The following is a 23,231-nucleotide window of genomic DNA, read 5'->3' as shown; positions in this document are numbered from 1 at the left end:
TGGAGAGAGGGCAGAGCTGTGGATGAGGCAGGAAGGCAGCCCTGGGAAAGAAGCTTTGCCACAAAAGCAATGAGACACAAATGGCTTTAGCAATTGAAATAAAAACTTTTAATCATGTTCTTAACCTCCCCGCCCTTTTTTGCAGTTCTGAAGAGTACTTAGAGAACATGTGAAATATGGCCCTTAACAGACTTGGGGTACTCCACAGGCATCAGCAATGAAGCCAAGAGAGTAAGATAGAAATATGCTAAAGAGCCCAGCTCAAAGGCCATGATTAAAGACTGCGGCTTTGTGACGGGAGGTCTGAGAAAAATGGTTAATTTCAGTGCTAAAGAATGGCATGTTGGGAGACAAACAGGCACAAAGTATAATGATATATATATATATATTTTACATACATATTATATATATGTACATATACATGTACATAAACACACGCGCGCGCACACACACACACACACACACACACACACACACACACACACACACTGAACAAGTGAGAGAGACTACCACAGCAAGCCTGAGGACCAAGAAAAGCTAGACCAAGACAAGACATCTCTCTAAGTCATTCTCAGAGTGCAGTTGCTCAGGACACAGGGGAGGCAGAAGCAATACACAGGACCTCCTGGTAAAGGAAATTCTCAAGCTTACCCCAAAGCTGTGTAGAGCAGTAGGAGGATGGTGCAGGGATATCCATGTTTTCAGGAGCCCCCAGCTGACTAATGCACTCTAGGGGTTCAGATTTATCGCCTCAGCTAATGGGGGAAAGGAATATGAGCAAAACAAAAACAAAAAACCAGAGAGGAGCGTCCAAAGTCTAATATATGTGCGTTACAATGTAGTGTGTACAAGTAAAACCCCTTCGCATAGACCACAGCTGAGGAACTCCCAACAATTCCCAACCACAAACAACATTTCTCTGTGAGCTAACATCCTGCAAGCCAGTGCTTCTCACCCTTCCTAATGCTGTGGCGACCCTTTAACACAGTTCCTCACATTGTGGTGACCCCAACAATAAAATTATTTTCATTGCTACTTCATAACTGTAATTTTACTACTCTTATGAACAGTAATGTAAAGATCTATGTTTTCTGATGATCTTAGGGGATCCCTCTGAGAGGGTCATTTGACACCCGCCCCCAGGGATCACAACCCACAGGTTGAGTCGATCTAGGCAGTGGTTCCCCAAAAGTTTCCTAAGTTCGGAATACAGCTGCACACTAAAATCTCAAACATTACAAATGTGAGGAAGATATTTTTAAAAGATTTATTTGACTTATATTTACATGTGTATATATGCTTATCTGTATGGGGGTGCCACAGAGGCCAGAAGAGGGTGTCTGATCCCTGGAAACTGGCATTCACAGAGGGTTGCGAGTCACCAACCATGAGTGCTAAAAGCCAAGCCCAGGTCCTCTGCAAGAGCAGCAAGTGTTCTTAACCACTGAGCCATCTCTCCAGCTCCCCCAACATGGTAATTTACTAACTATAAGAGACTACACCACCACCACACTACCCCATTCTGTTTTTTCTCACCAGAATCCTTTCTCCCTATAGGCAGACAGTAAGCATCTGTGAGGTGGCCAGCTGAGATACAGGATCTCTGACTACAAAGGTCCCCTGGGTCAGGCTGAGGAACTAGGCTCAGGATGCAGTCTTGACCTGGGTCTAATTTAACTGCCTGAGGATTAAGCTAAACTATCCCATGTCAAACTTCCTATGTAAGGCTGATGTACCAATGACAATGGCCAACAAAAGCATGGCAGAAAGGGAGTAGAAAACACAGACTCACCAAGGAACAAAGGAAAGAGCCAGGCTCGGCAGCCCACGCCTTCAATACCAGCACTCTGGAGGCAGAGGCAGACAGACCTCTTTGAATTCCAGGGCTACACAGAAAGGGCCTGCCTGAAAAAATAAAATAAAAAAGGAAAGGAAAGGACCGCAGAATCAATTCCTCGTTTATAATCCAACCCAGACTCAGCCATCCTTACTGTGTATACACAAGTGTCACATCACATCCTTTAATTCAGAACCCTAAGTAATTTATTTTCATGACCAGTGTGCATGCAATGTATGTTAAAGGCACTGCAGGTCTGGGCAGAACAAATTTCCTTTCTCCTCCCAACTGCGAAAATGCTGGTAAAACTCAAATTTTTCTAGGCTTTGTCCTTCTGACCCTTCCCAGTTTGCACACAATTCTGGAGGTGGGAAATTTACCCAAATCTTTGTGGTCCCAATCCATACCGCTCTAAGGGCACACCTGTCCTCCTGAGCCACAGGAAGCTGATAGGAAGATCAATGAGTTAATGTTTGCCAAATACTTCGGAGTTCTGGGATGAAAGACAACATCAAGATTCAAGCCACCTGTGGCCAGCCAGCCTTGTTCTATGGCAAGCTGACACTGAGCTGGGGCTTCAAAGAAGGAACTGATGGCTGCCGAGGACGTCTCTGTGGGCAGTTAGTTTCTGCATCCTTGCTAAACACAGGCAGTGATCCCGACATCCTCTAATTAACCGGATCTCAGCATTCAAACTGCAAAGACCCTGCACAACACACTAGGCCCTTGTCACTGAGAAGAGCAGACAAACGAAGTCTTCTCCCTGCCTTCTTCCTGCGGTACTTCCTACTGCCTGGGGTATTGTGAACCCCCTTCAGTGTGGAGGGGCACATGCAGCTGCCAGGCGCATGTTTGCTGTGAGCCAATAGTCCAAAGCAAAGTCAAGGACAAAGCTTATGTGTATGTTGGCACACATGTGGATTCAGGCTGCTGAGTAACAAAGAACACATTCATGGCCACATACGAGGCCGCCAACACACAAACACCATCCTGCCCTGGTCTTTCAGGCCGTACATTATTCAGCATCACACAGAAATCCTCACGGATGCCCTGGCGAGCCATTACTGACTCCCTCTTGCAGATGAAGAAACGGACAGTCAGAAAGGCTATGAAGTGGGCCCAACATCACACTTCTAAAGAGCAGCAGAGCTGGGCCAGCAAGATGGTTCAGTGGGTAAGGATGCTCACCACCAACCTTGGCAATCTGAGTTTGATCCCTGATACCCAGATAGTGGAAAAAGACCCAACTCTGACTTCCACAAGCATGCCCCCCCACACACACACACCATAAATAAATGTACAGGAAATTTTAAATGGCAGAATTGGAATTCAAGGCTAGCTATATTTCAGTCTCCCAAACACACACACACACACACACACACACACACACACACACACACACACACACCCCACAAGGTTGCAGCTATTAGCCCCACCCACTCCTGGGACCATTCAATCAGCCCTTCTGAGGAGGAGGGCAAATTAAATCCATTTAATCAGTCTGGGAGATCAGAAAGCTCATCTCAGACACACTTCCTCCCTACTGAAGGCTGATGTCTGTTTCCCTCCTTCGTTAATTGGCTAATTAAGCATTTCATCTTATCTCTTCTCCTGCCTTACCTCCAACCAAGGGCCTAGCAGTGTTTCCAAGGCTCAGAATGGGCTTGAAAACCACACACAGCACTAGGTAACCAAGCAATGAAAAGTTCAAATGCAGGAATGTGACCAAATTCTTCTTCAAAACCAGACACGACTCTGGAACCCAGGTGAGCTCAATTTGCTAGGAAGGGGTTGATATTTGCACCCCTGTTGGGAACTTAATCCAGTAAGAAAGCATGTGCTTCGGGAAATCCGTTCTAGACTTCTGATGGTCCATGGAGCGAGGAAGAATTCTCCTGAAAACTCTAAATTCTTCGTGGTGTTTCAACATTAAAATAGTCTCCCTAACGGATGCTTCTCTCCCAGGTGGCCATGCAACATAATACACACAAACTTGAGTAACTGTGGTACTACGAGTATATGCACATCAACCCGGGGAACCTGGACAGATCCCTGGGACATGCAGGATACCTCAGGCGGGTCCCCCCACACACACTTTCCAGACTTTCCATCATGGAACTGCTTGCTCTCAAGATCAGACATGGGCTGGGAGAGAACCTTGAATTAACATCCCCGAATTGCAGGGAGCCACTCATATGTACCAGCCTGAGATATCTGAAGGCTGGGGATCTGGTATCTTGGCCAGGAGCAGCCACTAGGAATACACAGGGAGAGCATCTCAGCCCAGGAAAAGGACCCTCAGAGAGGTGATTGTAGACAACCTCTCCTGCACTGAGGAGCTTTTTCAGGCAGGATATGCTGGACCCTGCTTACAGGGAGGGATGGAAGGTTTCAGTTTCCACAGGTTCAGGAAAAGGAAAGTAAACTCCCACCAAAAAAGCAAAAACAAAAAAAAATTAATGACTTTTAAAAGAGGCGATCCTGAGACACAGAGGCACATGCTCCAACTGTTTCTGTACATGCCAGCCATACACTCAGACTGGATAAGTGGACATCATGTTACAGTTGTTAGGGAGCTTGAGGGGGGCGGGGAGCGGAGCGCTGGCCTGGCGACCATAAGGTCCTGCCTGGGTTCTATCCCCAGCACCAAAGGGGAAACAAAGCAAGCTGTCACTTCTGAGACCCAAGCTGTTCTGCCCACGCGAAAAGCTCTCCAAGGACAAGGTTCTGTAGTGGGATGATCCTCACTGGGATACTGCGGTCCAGTGGATCAGGTACTAACAAACACACCTGCCACCTCACACAACTGTGTAGGAGAGACATCAGGAGAGGGAACATGTCCAAAGGGGAAGCTTCTGATCCCTGGAAGCTACTGGTGGTCACGGGAAGTGGGTAACAAACTTCCGGTTTCGTTTCTGCTGGGGTGGGGGACTAACTATACCACCAACAGGCTCCTGCACGCCCCTCCGCACCAGGTCGTTATCCAAGACTTTCTGCACGCCCCCCCACCCCACCCCACCCCGCCTCCCGTACGCGCCTCTGTGCCCCCAACTTGGCCCAAGCTGTTCCCTCCTCTGGAATGCAGTCCCCAACCACTCCCCGGTTGAGCATCATTCCCTCGACACAGGTAACCCCTTTCCTCCAGGGCCAGGCCTTCCCAGCTCTCACAGAAGCCTTCTCTCAGCACATGCTCCCATCCGCCCACAGGCTGCCTGCAGGCCGCTGCTGACTCTTGTAGTGTGATCTCCTAGCAGAGTGGAAGCCTCGACACTGGGTTTGTTGAATGAATGAGGGAGGGAATCCATTTAAAGACATCAACATATTTTGGACACTCTGACCATACATTGATCCAGCGGTCAGAACATAACTCGCCTCCAGCAGGACCCGGTAACAGCCAATCCTCGGACTTACTAAAGTCAAAACCCCACAAACTGTAGATGGGGGTGGGGCGACAAGAACTGAAGGGAGGAAGGCAAAGGGAGGTAGTGACAGCGCACATCACCACACATCATCGACCCCTCCAGAAAAAGTAGGAAACCCATTCGCAGAGATTCAACCCTAGACGTGAGGTCACGTGGGAAAGAAGCTGTTAACTCTCAGAACTCGCAAAGTTCGAGGTGGAGATCTGATCTGAAGTGATGAGGCCGCAAATTTTCCCTGCGCGTCTGTCCGACCCAAGCGGGAGTCAAGAGGTTTGAGAATTTGGTAACACGGCTGGGGCATGGAGAAAGGAAACAAGGACCCCCTCCCAAATCCAGTCCCCAAGGGAGGCACAGAGGCAAGGTTAGGGCGCTGCGCTTCGTTCTCCTGCTCGAAAGCACGACAGCAACGTCTGCTCCCCAAGAGCTGCCCGGGCGGTATGGGGACCTCCAGCTGCCCTCTGCCCTTCCCAGAACGCTCTGCCTCTCCACACGCAGAAAAGAACCACGAGCTAGAGGCATAGCTTGGCTGAACTACCGAGTCGCAGACCGCGCTCCCCTTGCAGCTCATTCCGGGTCGAGCGAGCGCTGCACGCGAAGAGAAGCCCAGCGGCTGGCCACCTGGAGCCGCGGCCGCGCACCCCGGCGTCCCCCGCGTCGAGCCCAAGTTGGCGCTGCCCTAGTATCTGCTCCTGCCCGCTGGCTTACCTGCTTACATGGCCCGGGAGTGCCCTGGGTGCCGCGCGGTGACCATTGGGGAGCCTGGGTCCCCACCACTGGCTTCCAGGAGCTGGCCAAGGAAGGGCACGGGGAGGGTTCCGCCGCGCCGGGAGCACTGGGGAGGAGAAAGGGCCAAGAACCTGAGCACCGCCGTCCCGCGCGAGGGGGCTGGGGCGATCCGAGAGGTGGGGTGCCGAAAGGGACCGCCAGCGGCCAAGTGGCGCCAGATGCTCCACGAGGACCAGCTCTGGGGACGAGACGGCTGAGCCGCAGAGCGCAGCGAGCTTGGCCCGGACCCGCGGCCGCGGCGCTGGGCAGCCGGGAGAAGTTGTGCAGAACTTGAGCCGCCGGGAGAGCCCGAGTGCCAGGAAGCGCGAGCGGCCGGGAGGGCGGAGGAAGGGGCCGGGTGGGAGGGGACGAGCAGGCGCCGCTGGCCGGGCTCCCCCGCCCGGGGCTGGGCTCTGCTGCTCTGGGGGCCAGGAGGCGGGGAGTGCGCGGGGTGCTCTCTGGGCGGGCTAGGAATGCGACTGGGGAGGGCGCGCGCTAACCTCGGGCACGCGCACCCAGCGCTGAAAAGTGGAGCCCGGGCTCCCCCGCTGCGGGCGCACGGTCCCCGGGGACGTCACAGCGCTGGAATCCGAGGAATGCCGGGCTGCCCGAGTTCCTTCGGCAGGCCGGGCAGAAGTCGTGCACTTTTAATGGGCTAGCTTTGGAGCGTGTCTTCCTTCCAAGGTGGGGGGCTGTGGACGGAAGGAAAGTGCCTGGAGTAAGATAGAAGTGGAGAGGGGGTGGCGACCCAAGGCAACCCAGCTGTGCGACGCTCCGGGGGCGGATGGGAAAGCGGAAAGGAAAGGACCGTCCCTCCTAGATTTCCGTAGGCAGCTAGGGGGTGGGACGCTGGAGCTAGAACAGGCCATTTATTTGGGGGAGGTCTTGCCCCCACCGCCCAGGGGACACAGGACAGGACAAAATAGGGTAGCCTCCTTGAGCAGGCAATCTAGGAGCCCTGCTCAGAATCCCAGGTTCTCCCAGTAGTGAGCTAGACTTAGCTCCGGTCCTCCCACCCCACCCCCACGGCCAGCCAGCCTTTGTGCGCCAGGAGTTGGAATATGTGGTTTTCCCGGTTTGTTCCATGCCACGGAGGGGCCCCACCCCGCCTGGGCACTGGGAGGGAACTGCCTGAGCACTTTCGGAGGTGGGGTTACTGAGGCGCAGCCGGTATAATGGAAAAAGCACTCAGCCGAGCAGGGGACCTGTATTAGGTCCCGCTGAGTTGCTGACCCAGTGCTTGACTCAGGAGGATCCCAGCCCCCCACCCGGATCCTTGGTTTTGGTAGTTGTGAAATGAAAGGGGCCGCCTGTAGTTCTAGAGTTTGTGTGTCTTGGCATCTGTTCTTCTGAAGTCTCAAGCCAAGTCCTTCCACAGACCCTGAAGTCCTTGTCACAGAAGATAGCATCAAATTACTTTACTGTACAGGCAAGGGATACTAAACTTCCAGGCCTTACTCCATCCTGGTGGCCCATGCCACACTCTGGAGGCAGAGACAGGAAAATCACAAGCTGAAGGCTGGCCTGGACTACACAGCAAAACCCTACCTCAAAACAAGAAAGAAAAATATTAAATCTCTTGTGCCCAGGGAGCGAATCTGTAATAACTGCCTTCTGAGCATTTACCTGTCTGCAGAACCAAGAAGGATTAGAGAGGGCCAGAGGGGGACGGAATGGGATGATGGATGGAAGGGTCAGTTTTTCAAGGTCAAACAGATCACTGTAGGGGTCTGGTGAGTTTCCAACCAGTCTTCTGAAGGGCTTCTCTTTGTGGCTGCAAGTGTGGGCAATATTCCACACAGCCATGCATACCATCAGCATCCCTGAGAGAAGGCTGAGGAAGCAGGAAGCCATGTGACCCTGTGCAAGCTTGAGTTCATTTTGCCAGTGGACTGTGACATCAAGGACTAAGTTTGGTTGCTTTAGCTGAGTCTCGGGCTGCGACCCTGTCTGAGCTTGCTTGAGTGTCTCCTCCAGACACAGGTACGTTTGTGGAGGAAGCGAGGCAAAGCCAGAGCTGGAACAGCTGCCTGCATGCTGCCTTGAGACCAACGTGGATGCTGGGAGTCCAGTGAGTGAACGTTGCTGCCTTTGTAGTTATAAGTAAAGCCAAGGCTGATCACTGGCCCTCTGCACTTGTTTTTAATTTTTAAATCAACTTATTCATAAAAGTAAAAGTCATTAATTTTAAGGACCTATGAAGTGTGACTGATTAGCTTTATATTGGATCATAGGAAGACAATACAAATAGGAACTACTTCAGTTGTATACACACACACAGAAAGAGAGAGAAACTGCCTATTTAATGACTTGGGAGTTGTACTTTGGTTCTCGGGTATGCTAGACATATGCTGACCCACTGAGATATAACTCTTTGTAACAAGAAAACACAGTGTGAGCCCGAGGGTTCAGTACATAGTGCTCGCATGCCCAGTACTGGGAGAGGTTTGGGAAATCAGGCACATTGCCCACATTTATAATAATCCCAGCACTCAGGAAACGGAGTCAGGACAACCTCCATGAGTTTGAGGCCAGTGAGTTCAAAGCCATCCTGGGCTAAGTAGACCCTGTCTCAAAAACACACACACAAGGCAAAATGCTTGGCGTAGAAACATGAGGACCTGAGTGAGTTCAGATCCTAACACTCCTCATAGCTGGGCATGGTTCCCCTGTGCCTGTAACCCAGCACTGCTGGAAGCAGGGGGATGAGAGGGGCTTTCCAGGCTGCCAGCCTAGTTAAAAAAAGAAGGGAGGGAGGGAGGAGGGAAGGAAAAAGAAGAGAGAGAGAGAGAGAGAGAGAGAGGGAGGGAGGAGGGAAGGAAAAAGGAGAGAAAGAGAGAGAGAGAGAGAGAGAGAGAGAGAGAGAGAGAGAGAGAGAGAGAGAACTGTCCTGAGCTCCATGAACTGCAGTTCAGGGAGAGACCCAGCCTCAAAAGAATAAGGTGGAGGGTAGAGGGTGTAGTCAGAAGTTTTCCTGTGTCCCACCCAGTTCCACAGCTGCTCAGACCCAAGTAAACACACAGAGGCTTATATTACTTACAAATGGTATGGCCTAATGGCTCAGGCTTCTTGATAGCTAGCTTTTATAACTTAACCCACTTCTCTTTATCTATAAGTTGCCACGTGGCTGTGGCTTACCGGTACTTTCACATCTTGCTTCTCCTGGTGGTGCTGGTGTCTCTCTCTTGAATTTCCCGCCTGCCTCTAAGCTGCCTTTCCATAGGCCAATGCAACTTTATTTATTAACCAATGGGAACAACATATATTCACAGCATACAGAAAGACATCCCCCAGCAAGAGGAGGATGCCCAATGCCTGACTCTGGGCTCTGTGCACATGTGCCACACACACACACACACACACACACACACACACACACACACACACCACCATACTCACTCATATACACAAAGAACACAACTTGAAGTAACTGAAAAGAAACCAGAAGCCTATCTCTATTTCTCTCTCTCTCCAAAATAAGCCAAATACATTCTCTCACCCCTCCGTGTGTGTGTGTGTGTGTGTGTGTGTGTGTGTGTGTGTGTGTGTAAGCAAACACACCTTTAGCTAAGTCTGCACTCTGCCATTTCCTCAAGGTGCATGAGTTGGACAGGACTTAAAGTAATGAGCCTCATGTTTAAAGTTTTACAATTTTAGAAACTAGTGGATATTATCTCTTCAAAGTAATACATCTCCTTGTTCTGAACTTGACTCTAACTATAAATACAGGATGCCAAGCAGAATCTCAGGGCCCTCCACCATTCCTCCCACCTCCAATATGTTCTTCTCATTAATGTGTTACTTTTACACCTTCAAAGACACTGAAGTCCCTGAAAGCAGAACAAGTTCTGGGAGATGGCTCAGTCAGAAAGGCACTTGATGTGCAAGAGCCGACTTTGGTTCCAGCACTCAGGTAAAAAGCCAGACATGGTGGTGCTCAGCCGCAGTCACACCACTGGGGAAGTGCTGTGGGGTGTCTTCCTGTGTGCTGTGAAGGTGTCGCTCTGATTGATGGATAAATAAAATGCTGATTGGCCAGTAGCCAGGCAGGAAGTATAGTGTAGGCGGGATAAGAAGAGAGGAGAATTCTGGGAAGTGGGAGGCTGAGTCAGGAGACGCATGAGAAGATGTAAAGTACTGGTAAGCCACAAGCCACGTGGCAACTTATAGATTATTAGAAATGGGTTAATTTCAGATGTAAGATCTAGATAGCAAAAACCTCGAGCCATTAGGCCAAACAGTTTAAATAATATAAGCGTCTGTGTGTTTATGTGGGTCTGAGTGGCTGTAGGAGCTGGGTGGACACAGGAATACTCTAGCTACAGGGAGGCTGACACAGGAAGATTCCAACTGTCAAAGCAGTGAGGTCCAGGATCAACAAAAGACCTCCTCAAAGAATAAGGTGGAGAGTGACAGAGGAAGACAGCTGATGTCAACCTCTGGCTCCCACATGTGCATACACCTGTACACACGTACACACAAACATGCACACACACAATAAACACCTCCTTTTTTTGTTTTGTTTGGTTTTTTGTTTTTTCGAGATAGGGTTTCTCTGTGTAGTTTTGGTGCCTGTCCTGGATCTCCCTCTGTAGACCAGGCTGGCCTCAAACTCACAGAGATCAGCCTGGCTCTGCCTCCCAAGTGCTGTAATTAAAGGCAGGCGCCACCACTGCCCGGCCCATTTTTTTTAAAAAACTGGAGAGTAGGCTGGCTTTATTTGAAAAAGTCTGATGCGCTGTAGGGGCTGTCTATACATTTTGAAGTTTTACGGAGGAGGAGGGCTTTGTTAATACCTTGTTTTCTTTTCCTGCTGTTCAAAGGACATCTGTGAGTACACATGTTGGTATGCATCATATTTTAGACTGGATGTAACTAAGCTACAACCAGAATTCAGTAAAAAGCAGAAAACTTAAGATATATGAGGCTCAAACACCTCTCATGCATGTGACTTCGACCCAGGTCCAGGTAAAGTGTCTACCACTGCAGGAAATTCCCTTGTGCGACTTCCCAGTCACTATGTCCCCTCTGGGCTGACTTCTGCTCTATGCGCATGTCTTGTTAATCCTCAGACATAATGCCAATGAACTCAAGCAGTGTTCCCATATCATCTAGATGGGGAAGCTGGCTTCTTTGGCTCACTGTGTGTCAGGAGTTCATCTATCTCCCTGCACAGCAGAACACATTCCATGGTGTGAATCATATCACACTGTGTTTGCCCATTCTATTGATCTAGTGAGCAGGTGTATTTTGGAAACACTTCTCAAGTGATTCTGCTGTGCTTGGGTTGCAGGTCAGAGCCACTGGCTTACAGCAAAAATGTAAGATAAGCCTAGACTATTGACACCTGCAAAAAGTGGTAAACAACAGATCACTTAGGAATGCTTTGACAGGGCTGGGAGATAGCTCATTCAATAAAGTGCCCCTCAAGCCCTGAGTTCAAAACCCCAGACCTATGTTTTGTTTTACTTTGTTTTTGTTTTTGTTTAAAGGCTGGCATGATGGCACACACTTGGAATCCCAGCACTGAAGAGGCACAGACAAGTAGATGGATTCCTGGGGCTTTCTGGCCAGCCAGTACAGCCTACTCAACAAGCTCCAGGCCACAAAGACCCCGTCTCAAAAACAAAATGAAAGGTACCTGAGGAGCAATGTCTAGGGTTATCCTCATATGAATACAAGTGCACCCCCACACACATACACACCCAAAAGAATGTTGTAACCCGTGGAGTGTGCTGTCTTAGTTTTGTTTGTTTGTTTATTTTCCCTGTTGCTGTGATAAAAAAAAAAAAAAAACCAACAAAAGCAACTCACAGTGAGGAGGAAAGGTTCATTTGGCTCACAGTTCTGGTTCCGGCGCATCCTGGGGGAAAGCCACTCACCTTGCGTCTTCCACCGAGAGGCAGGGAGATAAATGAGGGCGCCTTGGCCGTGCAGTTCCCTTTCTCCATTTACACACTCCTGTTCCCAGTCGGAATGGTGCCACCCGCGGTGGGCAGGTCTTCCTACCCCAGTCAACACAATCCAGAAAATTCCCCAACAGGCGTGTTCAGAGACCCTTGTCCCAAGCGACTCCAGACCCTAACAAGCTGATGTCACAAGGTGAGCCACACCGAGTTAGGAAACTGGCACGTGAACTTCTGGCTATCTGGTGGGTTTTTTTCGTTTTAAGTGGTATAATTGTTTGTGAAGAGCTGCCGCATACAACTGCCCATGGGTCTCAGTTCTATCCCAGAAGCCGACATAGACTACATACAGTATAGTATATGGACACACAGTACGGTAGAGTGTGGCACAACACCACCCAGAGGCTGTGCCACAGTGGGCGAGAACCAGTGACCTCTGCCTTTAGAGATGGCTTCCTAGCGTCTGTTCTCGGAAAACCATTGCTGACACAGGAGATGGAGATTCCTCCTTCCCTCCTGGTGGCATCTTGGAGGGCTTTCAGTTTGTGAATGATAGTCGGCCTATGATGTCCATCCTTCCCCTAGGCCAGCATGGCCGGGAAGTCACTGTCCTCAATCATTGTCAAAGTGGAGTAATATGAGACTTTTGTGGAGCCACAGCTTTATGCTTTGGATATGAAATGTCACCTCCACAGCTTATCTGTTGACACACTACTCCCCAGCTGGGGGCCAATGTCTGTCAGGTTGTGCAGCCTTTGGAATGTGGGTCCTCACTGAAGGAAGTGGGTAATCAGGGGTGGGCCTTGAGAGTCACCCCCAGTTCTCTGTGTGTCCTGGGGCAATACAACCAACAGCTACTGAACACTTCATCTTCCTCTGCCACAAACAGCAGGGACACCTCCTCTGAATGGTGAAGGAAAATTCACCCTCCTTCTCCTTCCCTGGAGTAGTTTCAGCCAGGTATTGCTACAGAAGCAAGAAAAGCAACAACCACACACAGGTGAGGTGAAAGTAGAAAACGTGTATTCCATGTCCTCTCTAGTCCATCTCCCATGGAAGCTAAGCGTGTGGTCCCCTCTTGTCACGCATGCTTCCCTCTCGTTCTAAGGTCTCAGAATGCTCCAGATGCTCCCACCACCACCACTCTGGCCACCTCTCCATCTCATTTCTCTTTCCTTTTCCCAGGTCTCAGATGAAGCCTCCCTATTTTCCAAAGTACTGTCCCTTAAAATGAAGCACTGAAGAGAGGCCCCATTCTGTGCATGCCAACCTAGGCCTTGTAGAGGTGCGTTATTTCTCTTACGTCCTTCTGGAGAGAATGTCAAAGATGTTTGGTTGTATGTTTTTGAGCTGGAAAGGACAGATGGAGCCATCCTCCTGTCTGGGAGCTGGGCTGACTCCTCGGGCATCTGTGAATGACCATGTATGCAAGGATATCAGCATCCCCACATCAAAAAGGCAGTCTCACCAGAGGCAGTATCGCTGATTTTTCCAATAAAAATGTACAAGATTCAGCTAATTACTTACTTTTGAAAAATTCCAATGATATCAATATATGCTGAACAATAGACCATAAGACATGCACCATTATTATTATTATTATTAATTACTACATACCTTATTGATACTACCAGGAAAATTTACAAGAAATACAACCTAGGCACAATGAAATATTTTAGCCTATGCATTTGTTTTTTGTTTGTTTGTTTGTTTTTTGTTTTTTTCGTTTGTTTGTTTTATTTGTTTGTCAAGACAGGGTTTCTCTGTGTAGCTTTGTGCCTTTCCTGGAACTCACGCTGTAACCCAGCGTGTTTAAAGGTGTGTGCCACCATGTTCAGTTCCTATCTCAGGTTTTTGTAGGGGGGAAAAGAACAAGTCTTAGAAGGGTGGGGGCCTGGAGGTACTGTTCAGTGCTAAGTACTTATTTAGTATGCAAATTAGACTCTGGGTTCTGCAAGAGAAAGGGAGGGAGGAAGAGGGAAGGGAAACGGGGCCAGAGACCCATGGGAACACTCCTCTTTTTTCTCTGGCTGGGAATGCCGTCTTCTACTTCTGTCCATACCCAGGCAAATACCCATGCAAGCCTAAAAAATGAAGTCCAAATTTCTCAAAGCTCAGTTTCCTCATCTCCAAGAGGGGAATACCCAAGTGTGTGCTCACTGTTTTGTATTGTAACTCACTCATCAGCATGTGCAAGGCCCTTAGTAGCACTCCTGGTTCTCCGTATATCACCTAATATCATCACCCAGTCTAATTATGTCTTTATGGAATGGACAGGAACCAAACCTCACATCTACATTTCCAATAAAAGAATCAGGCTGAGTCATCAGCCCAGGAAGGGAAGGAAGGCTGTCATAAACAGGAGAGGGACCTGGGAGATCTGAAACCCGTGCCCATACAGAAAAGGAGAAATGTGTTAGCAAAAGGAAAGGCTTGGGGAATCTCTCTATTCATTTATGTCCACACCACTACCAGGCCAGACCTGGCTTTTCCCTCTAGCAAAGGCAGTGTTGCTAGGCTATAGTGATGCAGAGAGGGGTGTAAGGGACCAGTGGCCACTGAGCACTTCATGCTCTAGGGACAGGGATGCTTTCTGCCACAGCATTCAAGTGCTGTGGACTGAACTGTGTCCCTCCCAGATTCCTGTGTTGATGCCTTTAATCCCCAGCAGGACTTACTTAGATGTATTCTTTAAGAAGATAATTAAGGTTAAGTTGAGGTCAGAAGACTAGGGCCCCTGAGTCAGTGGGACTCGCTGTCTTTACGAAAGTGGTTTTCTTGTATCCACACGGAGGGAGGAGAGGCAAGTCATCAGAAGAGGTCACCTGAGAGCCAAGGAGAGGACTCACCGGAAATGAGAGCTGGTAGCAGGATGGGGTGTGTGTGTGTGTGTGTGTGTGTGTGTGTGTGTGTGTGTGTGTGTGTGTGTGGTGAATGTTTGTGGTGTATATGTTTGTGGTGTGTGTGTGTATGTGTTGTGTATGTAAGTGGTGTATATGTTTGTGGTGTTTGTGGTGTGTGTGTGTGTGGGGGGGTGTTAGTATGTATGTGCTATGTGTGTATGCATGAATGTGAGGGCCAGATATCAATATTAGGGTATGAGGCATCTTCCTGATCAGCCTAATATTTCTTGAGACAGGGCTTCTGTGGTTGTTATTTGAGACAAGTTTTCCCTGTGTAGCCCTGGCTGCACTGAAACTCTCTCTGTAGACCAGGCTGGCCTCGAACTCACAGAGATCTGGATGCTTGCCTCTGCCTCCTGAGTGCTAGGGTCAAAGGCATGTGCCACCACGACCACCTGAGACAGTCCCTCTTACTGAGAACTGGAGCTTGCTGATCCCACTAGACGGGCTGCCCAGCAAGCCCTCGTGATCTTCCTGTCTTTGTCTCCTTAACAGTTGGACTATGGCACATGCCTCTGTACCTAGTTCTTACATGGTGCTGAGGACAGAGCTCAGGTCTTTATGGTTGCCAGTGATTTCCCCACACAGCGCTATTTTTGTTGTTGCTGTTGTTTGTTTGTTTGAGACAGAGTATCTCTGTGCAGCCCTGGCTGTCCCAGAACTCACTCTATAGTTCAGGCTGGCCTCGAACTCACAGAGATCCTCCTGCCTCTGCCTCTTGAGTGCTGGCACTAAAGGTGTGCACCACCACTGTCCGGCTACCCCCGATAGCATCTTAATCTTGGACTTTAAGGCTCCAGAGCTTTGATCCCCTGGCCAGCTCCTTGGAAAGTACACAGCAACAGAATTGGTGTGCTTAGCCCAGGAACCCTTGGCACAGCACCTTCACAGAGTCTCATGAGGTAGGTACATGACGTCTGTCGTCATCTTCATCATATACTTTCCAGTACCTGTCAGCTGCCATTTTCTGATTTGAGAGTGGAAAGAAATGGCCAGGTTGCTAAGAATAGCTAGAAATTCTGACCAGACTCTTCAAATCCTTGTTTACAAGAGATCAAGGAAGTGACAGGCACATACTAATCTAAAAAATCAAACCAACCAGGACACTTCAGTGTTAAAAAGAAAAAAAATCAAAAGATGCCCTGCTTTCATATACACGTTTTTCAGTCCCTTTCCACAGATCTCAGGAGGAAAACATGTAAGACAGAGTACATTTGTGCTGTCTCACGATGGTGCTCTTCAGAACAAAGGTACTGTGCACAAAGAACATCCGTGTTGATGTCCATCTCTGTCTGCAGATGTTTGCAGCTGCAATGGTACCCTCAAATTTTACATCAGACATTCAGGAAAAGCCAGAGAGGACTGGGGAGGTGGCTCACTGTGCAAACTTCTTGCCATGCAAGCAGGATGACCTCAGTTCAATCCCCAGAACCCACACAAGAAAGCCAGGCTTGCTGGTGTGCTCCTATACTCCCAATGCTGAGGAGGCAGAAGAGGTGCGGACCTGGGGCTCACTCAGGGCAGCCTAGCTGAATCACCCAGCTTTAGGCCAAGTGGGAGCCCCTGTTTCAAAACACAAGGAGTGGGAGTCAGTGAGGTGCTTGCCACCAAGCCCAGTGACCTGAGTTTGATCCCTGAACCCCATATGGTGGTAGGAAAGAACCAGCTCACACAATTTGTTCTCTGACCTCCACATGCATGGCATGGCAGACATGAATCTCCTCCACTGTGGCAGACCAGCCCCCACATTTATTTACCCCAAGGACTATGGAGGAATGAGGCATAAGAGACTTAGACAGAAATAAAGAGGGGAGAGAAACGCAGGGTAGACTTGAGTGGGCCTGAATCCTTATCCACTGGTCAGAACTATATTCCAAAGGTCTATTTATAACAATGCCAAGGGGTGGAGCAAAAGACCTCCCCCTTGCTAGTTACAGTCAAGTGTAGACCCTTACAAATACCTGATACTCAGGCCTGTGGTCCAATCAACTTCTTATGCAGTCCTGCTGGGAACAGCCACTAGGAAACCTAGTGGGCTACAACATTACACACACATGTAGCTTGAGTTTTCCTGCCTGGCCCACAGTCAGGACAAATCTCTCTCACCTGCCAATCCCACAGCCGCTCAGACCCAACCAAGTAAACACAGAGACTTATATTGCTTACAAACTATATGGCCGTGGCAGGCTTCTTGCTAACTGTTCTTATAGCTTAAATTAATCCATTTCTATTAATCTATACCTTGCCACGTGGCTTGTGGCTTACCGGCATCTTCACATGCTGTTTGTCATCGTGGCGGCTAGCAGTGTCTCTCTGACTCAGCCTTCCACTTCCCAGCTTTTTTCTCCTCCTTGTCCCACCTATACTTCCTGCCTGGCCACTGACCAATCAGTGATTTATTTATTGACCAATCAGCAACACACTTGACATACAGACCATCCCATAGCACACACACAAGTGTAAAAAAAAAATGAAAGTAGCATTTAACAAAACCTAAGGTACATGGTGTCCTGAGGAATGATAGCTGAGGTTGATCTCTGTCTGGACTCTACATGTATATACAAACATGCACTGCACCTACACTCTACATAACACACACACACACACACACACACACACACACACACACACACACACACACAGAGAGAGAGAGAGAGAGAGAGAGAGAGAGAGAGAGAGAGAGAGAGAGAGAGAGACTGTCTTTGTCTTTTTTTTTTTTGGTTTGGTTTTGATTTTCTGAGACAATGTCTTACTATCTTCTTACTATCTAGCTCTGATTGTCCTGGAACTCATCATGTAGACCTTAAACTCGCAGACATCCTCCTACCTCTGCCTCCTGAGTGCTGGGATTAAAGGTTGTGCACCACCAGGCCTGGCCCTGTTCCTCTTTAAAACGGGTTTACCTGTGTAGCCCAGGCTGACTTCAAACACTCAGTCCTCTTCTTCAGTCTCCTGTTCACAGGGAAGGCAGGTACTCACTGCCAGGCCTGGCTGGAGTCCTAGTTAATGGACAATTGGTTCACCTCCTTCTAGTACGTCCTGTATGCTGAGTTTAAACAAGAGACTAGCATTCTTTCTTGTTTTTCTTATACATCTTTGGCTTTTTGTTTTGTTTTATGTAATTTAAATACCTACATGAGGTTGTCAACAAATAATGCAAACCAGATTTGTGGAGCAAAAACTTACTAGTCTTTCAGACCAATGACAAGTTCCAAAATGACTAGAAAGTAGATGGGAAACATGTTACATTTATTTTCAACATCAGTAGCCATGGCCATAACACCCCTCTGAACGATATGCACTTGAAAACAACATTCCACTGTGACAAGAGACCAGCAATAACCTCCTCTGGGGGAGTGGGCAGCCAGGCCATGTTGGGGATGCCATTCTGAAGAACATGGATACCAACCCTGAAGGGCAAGATAGGGTGACCATGGGATGGGCCGGGCTGTATCAGAGAATCTGGCAGTGCTAAATCACAACCTCCCTCAAGACCAGGCTGCTTCCTGGCCTCTTCCCCGAGAATGAGGGGGTGACTCAGTGTGTCTGGCTTTGGCACTTCAAACACATGTGAGTAATATGCATGGCCAACCATGTCAATTAGAGGACCGGTTTGGAATGACCATAGAACATCACTTCCTGTGGCCAATGGGAAAAGGCAAATTACCTGGGAAGCTCAATTTTGAGAGGCCTTCTGCTACAAGTATGAGTCAGAAGTATCTACTGACATCATAAATCCTAGAGGCTGGACAAATGCCAAGGTGAGAAGGTGCCTGAGGATTTCATGATTGGTACCTCTGATTTTCTGGGATGAACAAAATGAGGGAAAAACATGTTTGTTTGTTTGTTTGTTTGTTTGTTTTTATGAGGACATCTTGTATAACCCAGGCTATTAACAAACTCACTACATGGCCAAAAATAACCTTGAATTTCTCACCCTCCTGCTTCAACCTCCTGGGTGCTGGAACTACAGTTGTGTCCCATAGGCTTGGTTAATGCTTTGCTGGGGACGGAGCCCAGGGCTCCATGCCACACTAGCAGGCACTCTGCCTGCCATGCTACTTGTCCAGCCCCCAATGAACACTTGCAAATGGTGAGAGAGAGACTCAGCTCTTCAAGGCAGATGAAGATGGTTTTGCCTCCATTTACTCTAATCACGGTTCCAGCTCCTCCTCCCTGGCTCACTCTGTCCCCTGGTCCTGGCATCCTGCTGTTGCTTGAGCACGCCCAGGGCGTTCTCTCCCACCCCAGGATCTTGGCCTTCACCATTGCTTCTGCAAAGAACCCCATTCCTCCGGATATTTTCTGACTTGGTCACTCACCCCATTCCTCCCAATGACCTTCCCAGACTGCCCTGTTTAAACCGGCCTCTACACCTATTTTCTCTCCCTTTGCCTTGCTGTTTCCTGCTGCTACTTATCCTTCCCCTTCGTGGCTTAGGTCATTAGTTTATTGTTTCTTCCCCACCAGAAGCTCCATCTCAGGGGTGTTTTTATCAGTTCAGGATCTGGGAGAAGCTCAACAGGCATTTACTGAAAGTTTTAATGAGTAGGGGTTGGGGGGATAGCTCAACTAGTAATGTGCTTGCAGCCCATGTGTGAGGACCTGAGTTCAGTTCTACCCATGTAAGAGCCAGGCACAGTGCTGTGGTATTGCATTCCAAGTGCGTGGCAAATAAGGCAGGAAGACCCCCTAGGCTCACCATCTGGGGTGGGCATTGCCATCTGCACCAGATTCCTAATTGAACTTGGAGTAAAGTCAAGGTACCCTGGCTTTGGGAAAAGCACACATGAAAGTCCAAATTTAACAAACATGTTTGTTTGGTTTGTGTGGAAGGAGCTCCCTGAAAGCCAGCAGCCACACATGTAAGGAGGCCTTCTTTTCCCTGTGGATCCCACCACCATGATGAAGTATTTTGATATTTCATTAAATTTATATGCAACATTTCAAATGTGTCCACATGCCCATGATCGGTCTTTGGGATTTCACCTCCGTCTTCATGCATGTAGCCTTTGTACGAAAGTAACTGCTCACTCCTAGTGGTTCAGTTTGGGGGGGGGGGTTGTTTAGCAGTTTGGGGGACTGAACCCTAGGCCTTGCACATGGATATAGATTACTGAGCTACCTCCCAGCCCTCTTTTTACTTATTTTATTTTGAGGGACTTATTTTATTTATTTGGGGCGGGGGGTCTTGTTAAGTTACCCTGCTTGTCCTGGAACTCATTCTGTATCCCAAACGGGGTTTGAACTTGCGATCCTCCTGCTTCAGCTTCCAAAGTAGCTGGAATTACAGGCTTGCACCAACAAGCCCAGTTCAATTCAGGTTTTTTAAAAATTGTTTTCCAAGAATCTGTTTCTCCTAGGATCATTCCATTAAAAACAGTTGACTAGCTAATCACAACAGATTTGCACTGGCAGAGAAAAGGATAAAGGAAGATTTAGGAGGTTTATAAATCTGAATAGAAACTCAGTGCCCTGCCTACATGAACCTTCTTTAAAGACAGTTAGAGGCCAGCATGGCTCAGCCCGTTAAAGGCTCTTGTTGCCAGGCTGATGACTTGGGTTCGATTTCTGGAAACCACATGGTGGAAGGAGAGAACAGATTTACAAAACCTGTCCCCAGACCTCCACTCATGTGACCTGTCTTCCCACAAATATACATACAATATAAATATAAATTTTAAGATTAAAATCAGATAGAAACCCTCGGTGTACATGGGTCTCCTTACCCCCACCCTGACAGGGCCCTTCCACACTTGGAACCACATACTCCTGCCCACCTGCCAGGCAAGTGTGTGTGTTCTGTGAAGCAGTGTGAGCATGTGTGTTCTGTGAAGCAGTGTGAGCATGTGTGTTCTGTGAAGCAGCACAGTCTTTGTGTGGAGTGACTTCCCTAACAAGGAGAGTATCTTTTCTACCCACTTTCCTGCAACTCCTTATAAACATTTACATGGTTAGGTTTGTGTGGAGCACACCTTCCTGTGGCGACATCTTGCCTCACCACAGCCCAGAAACAGTGGAGGTGGACCCTCTGAACCCGTAAGCCAAAAGAAATACACCCCCAGGTTGTTCTTTCAGGTATTTGTGAAAACAATGAAAAAAAAGTGTCAGTGTGGTTGTTAATACTGTCAACCTCACAGACACAGCAAAAATGAAAATTATAGAGAAATCTCCCTGGTGAGCATAGATGCAAACATTCCCAATAAAACATTTGCCAAGTAAATTCAAGAACTTATCCAAAAGATCACTCACCATGATCAAGTGGCTTTATAGCAAAGATACAGGGGTGATTTACCATCTAAAAATCAGTAAAGGTTATAAATTACATAAGTGGTCTCAAGGGCAGAAATTACAGAGTTATCTCAATAGATGCAGAAATGACTAACAAAACTCTGGACTTGTCTTATTCCTTTCTCAGTCTATCCAATCCATTCAGTAGCCACTACTCAGTTGTTTGAGCCAGACATCAGGAAAATTCTTGACCTTTCACCTTCTGCCTTCTCACAAATCCCATCATTCCATCCTGAATTAACCATGACTTCCATTCTGCCAATATGCTGGGCCAGATGCTATCATTTCCCCCAGGGCTCACTTCCCAGCTTCTTAGGTATTTATCTACTTTCATTTAGTCTTTTCTCGGTGATGCAGCACTTCCCTTCCAAACTAACAGCATTCCATGGCTTCCTCCAGTGGCCCGAGTTCTGCATCTAACCCTTACAAACTCTCCAGCCTCATCTTGGGACACTTGTCTTTAGCTTATTGTGCTCCAGACATCCTCATCTTTTTCTCTCTCTCCATCCTCTTCCTCTGCCTTCCCTCACAGAGGAGAGATTGAACTCAGAGATGCATGCATTTGTATACCTCACTTGTATACTTCACCACCGACACCCCTGGCCTTTCACTTCCTTACACCTGACAGCCTCTTGGGGTTTCACAGTCTTTGGGTGCGTTCTTTCTTCTATAAGGAGCATTTTACCCTCTGCTTTTCACATAATCGGCTCCTTATTCATTGGAAAGCCTTTAAATCTCTTTGGTACTTCCAGATCATAGCATGCCAGTATTCTCCAGAGAAACAAAACCAGAGCATAGGAAGAAAAGTAGATCGGCTGTGAGATGGATGGATGAATGAATGGATGGATGGATAATGGATGATAATGGATGGATGATAGATGGATGAATGGAGGAGGATGGATGGATGGATGATAGATGGATGGATGGAGGAGGATGGATGGATGGAGGGAGGGAGGGAGGGAGGAGGATGGATGATGGATGGATAGATGGATGGATGGAGGAGGAGGATGGATGGATGGATGGTGGATGATGTATCATGGATGATGGATGAATTGATGGATGGATGATAGATGATGGATGGATGGATAAATGAATGGATAAATGGATGACAGGCAGATAGGTAATAGATGATAGAGACATAGATGATATATGAGAGTGCTAAAGATAGACAGACAAACTTCCACATTCAGGGGTTGGCAATTTTGCATTTTGTTGGGTAGGTCAGCAAGCTGCAAATTCTTGGGCAGAATCTGAAGCTGCATTCTATGGGCAGAAGTTTTTTTTTTTTTCTTTCTTGGGGAATTCTGTTTTGTTCTTAATCCCTTTCAGCTGGATGAACACTTAGGATATTTTAGGATAATTTCTAGGTTTAAAAATCAACTGCTTATAGATAGGAACCATGTTTACCAAAGCCCTGGTGTTACACAGCAACACCAACTGGGTCCTATGGTCCTAGTCAACTGGACACAGATAATTAACTAATCATACCCAGCTACAAAGATTGCCTCTTTCAGTCTTTTTAAAAAATGTGGCTGGCATATACTTCTAACTTCCCAATAGCAGTGTCCTGATAAGAACCTAGACTATTTGTCTGATTTTCTTCTGTCATGTAGCCCAGAATGGACACAGACTCGCCATGTAGCTGACCTTGAATTCCTGGTCCTCTGGCTTTTACCTCTGGAGTGCTAGGATCACAGTGTGCACTGTCATGCCAGCCTCTATAACAGTGGTTCTCAACTTACAGGCCGCAACCTCTTTGGGGGTAAAGGACCTTTTCCCACGGGTAGCCTAAGACCATTGGAAAACACAGATATTTACATTACGATTCATAACAGTAGCAAAATTACTGTCATGAAGTAGCAATGAAAATAATTTTATGGTCAGGGTCCCCACAGCACGAGGAACTGTGTTAAAGGATGGCATCATCAGGAAGGCTGAGAACCACTGTTCTACACTACCTTGTTTATTTTTATTTCCAGGCCTCATCTGGAATGTAATAGAACTTCTGTTCTAGATAATTGTTTGCATAAGTACCCTATCACCTATATTTTTCTAGGGCAAAATTTAAGTGTCCAACACTGCTACAATGTGAAAACTTCACAATCAA

At 47.9% G+C, this 23,231-nt stretch overlaps 1 protein-coding gene and 1 long non-coding RNA gene across 2 annotated transcripts in view; one reads left to right on the top strand and one right to left on the bottom strand.

Annotated features, from left to right (window-relative positions):
- Ptpn14 (protein tyrosine phosphatase non-receptor type 14) overlaps positions 1-6,391 on the bottom strand; it is a 146,506-nt gene extending 140,115 nt beyond the window's left edge. Inside the window, exon 1 of the mRNA XM_052737987.1 lies at positions 5,965-6,391. The gene's annotated coding sequence lies outside the window, so the exon portion shown is untranslated. The remainder of the gene's footprint in view (positions 1-5,964) is intronic.
- A 3,889-nt stretch (positions 6,392-10,280) lies between these two features.
- LOC128109518 (uncharacterized) lies at positions 10,281-13,458 on the top strand. The gene is made up of 3 exons (XR_008217833.1): positions 10,281-10,870; positions 11,517-11,661; positions 13,116-13,458. It is a non-coding gene; the product is annotated as an uncharacterized LOC128109518 (long non-coding RNA).
- The last annotated feature ends 9,773 nt before the right edge of the window (positions 13,459-23,231 follow it).

Source organism: Peromyscus californicus, unplaced genomic scaffold (genome assembly GCF_007827085.1).
Source record: "Peromyscus californicus insignis strain IS unplaced genomic scaffold, ASM782708v3 Scaffold_14__1_contigs__length_90479793_seg_2, whole genome shotgun sequence".
Lineage (NCBI taxonomy): Eukaryota > Metazoa > Chordata > Mammalia > Rodentia > Cricetidae > Peromyscus > Peromyscus californicus.
This window is presented reverse-complemented; position numbering and strand designations above follow the sequence as displayed.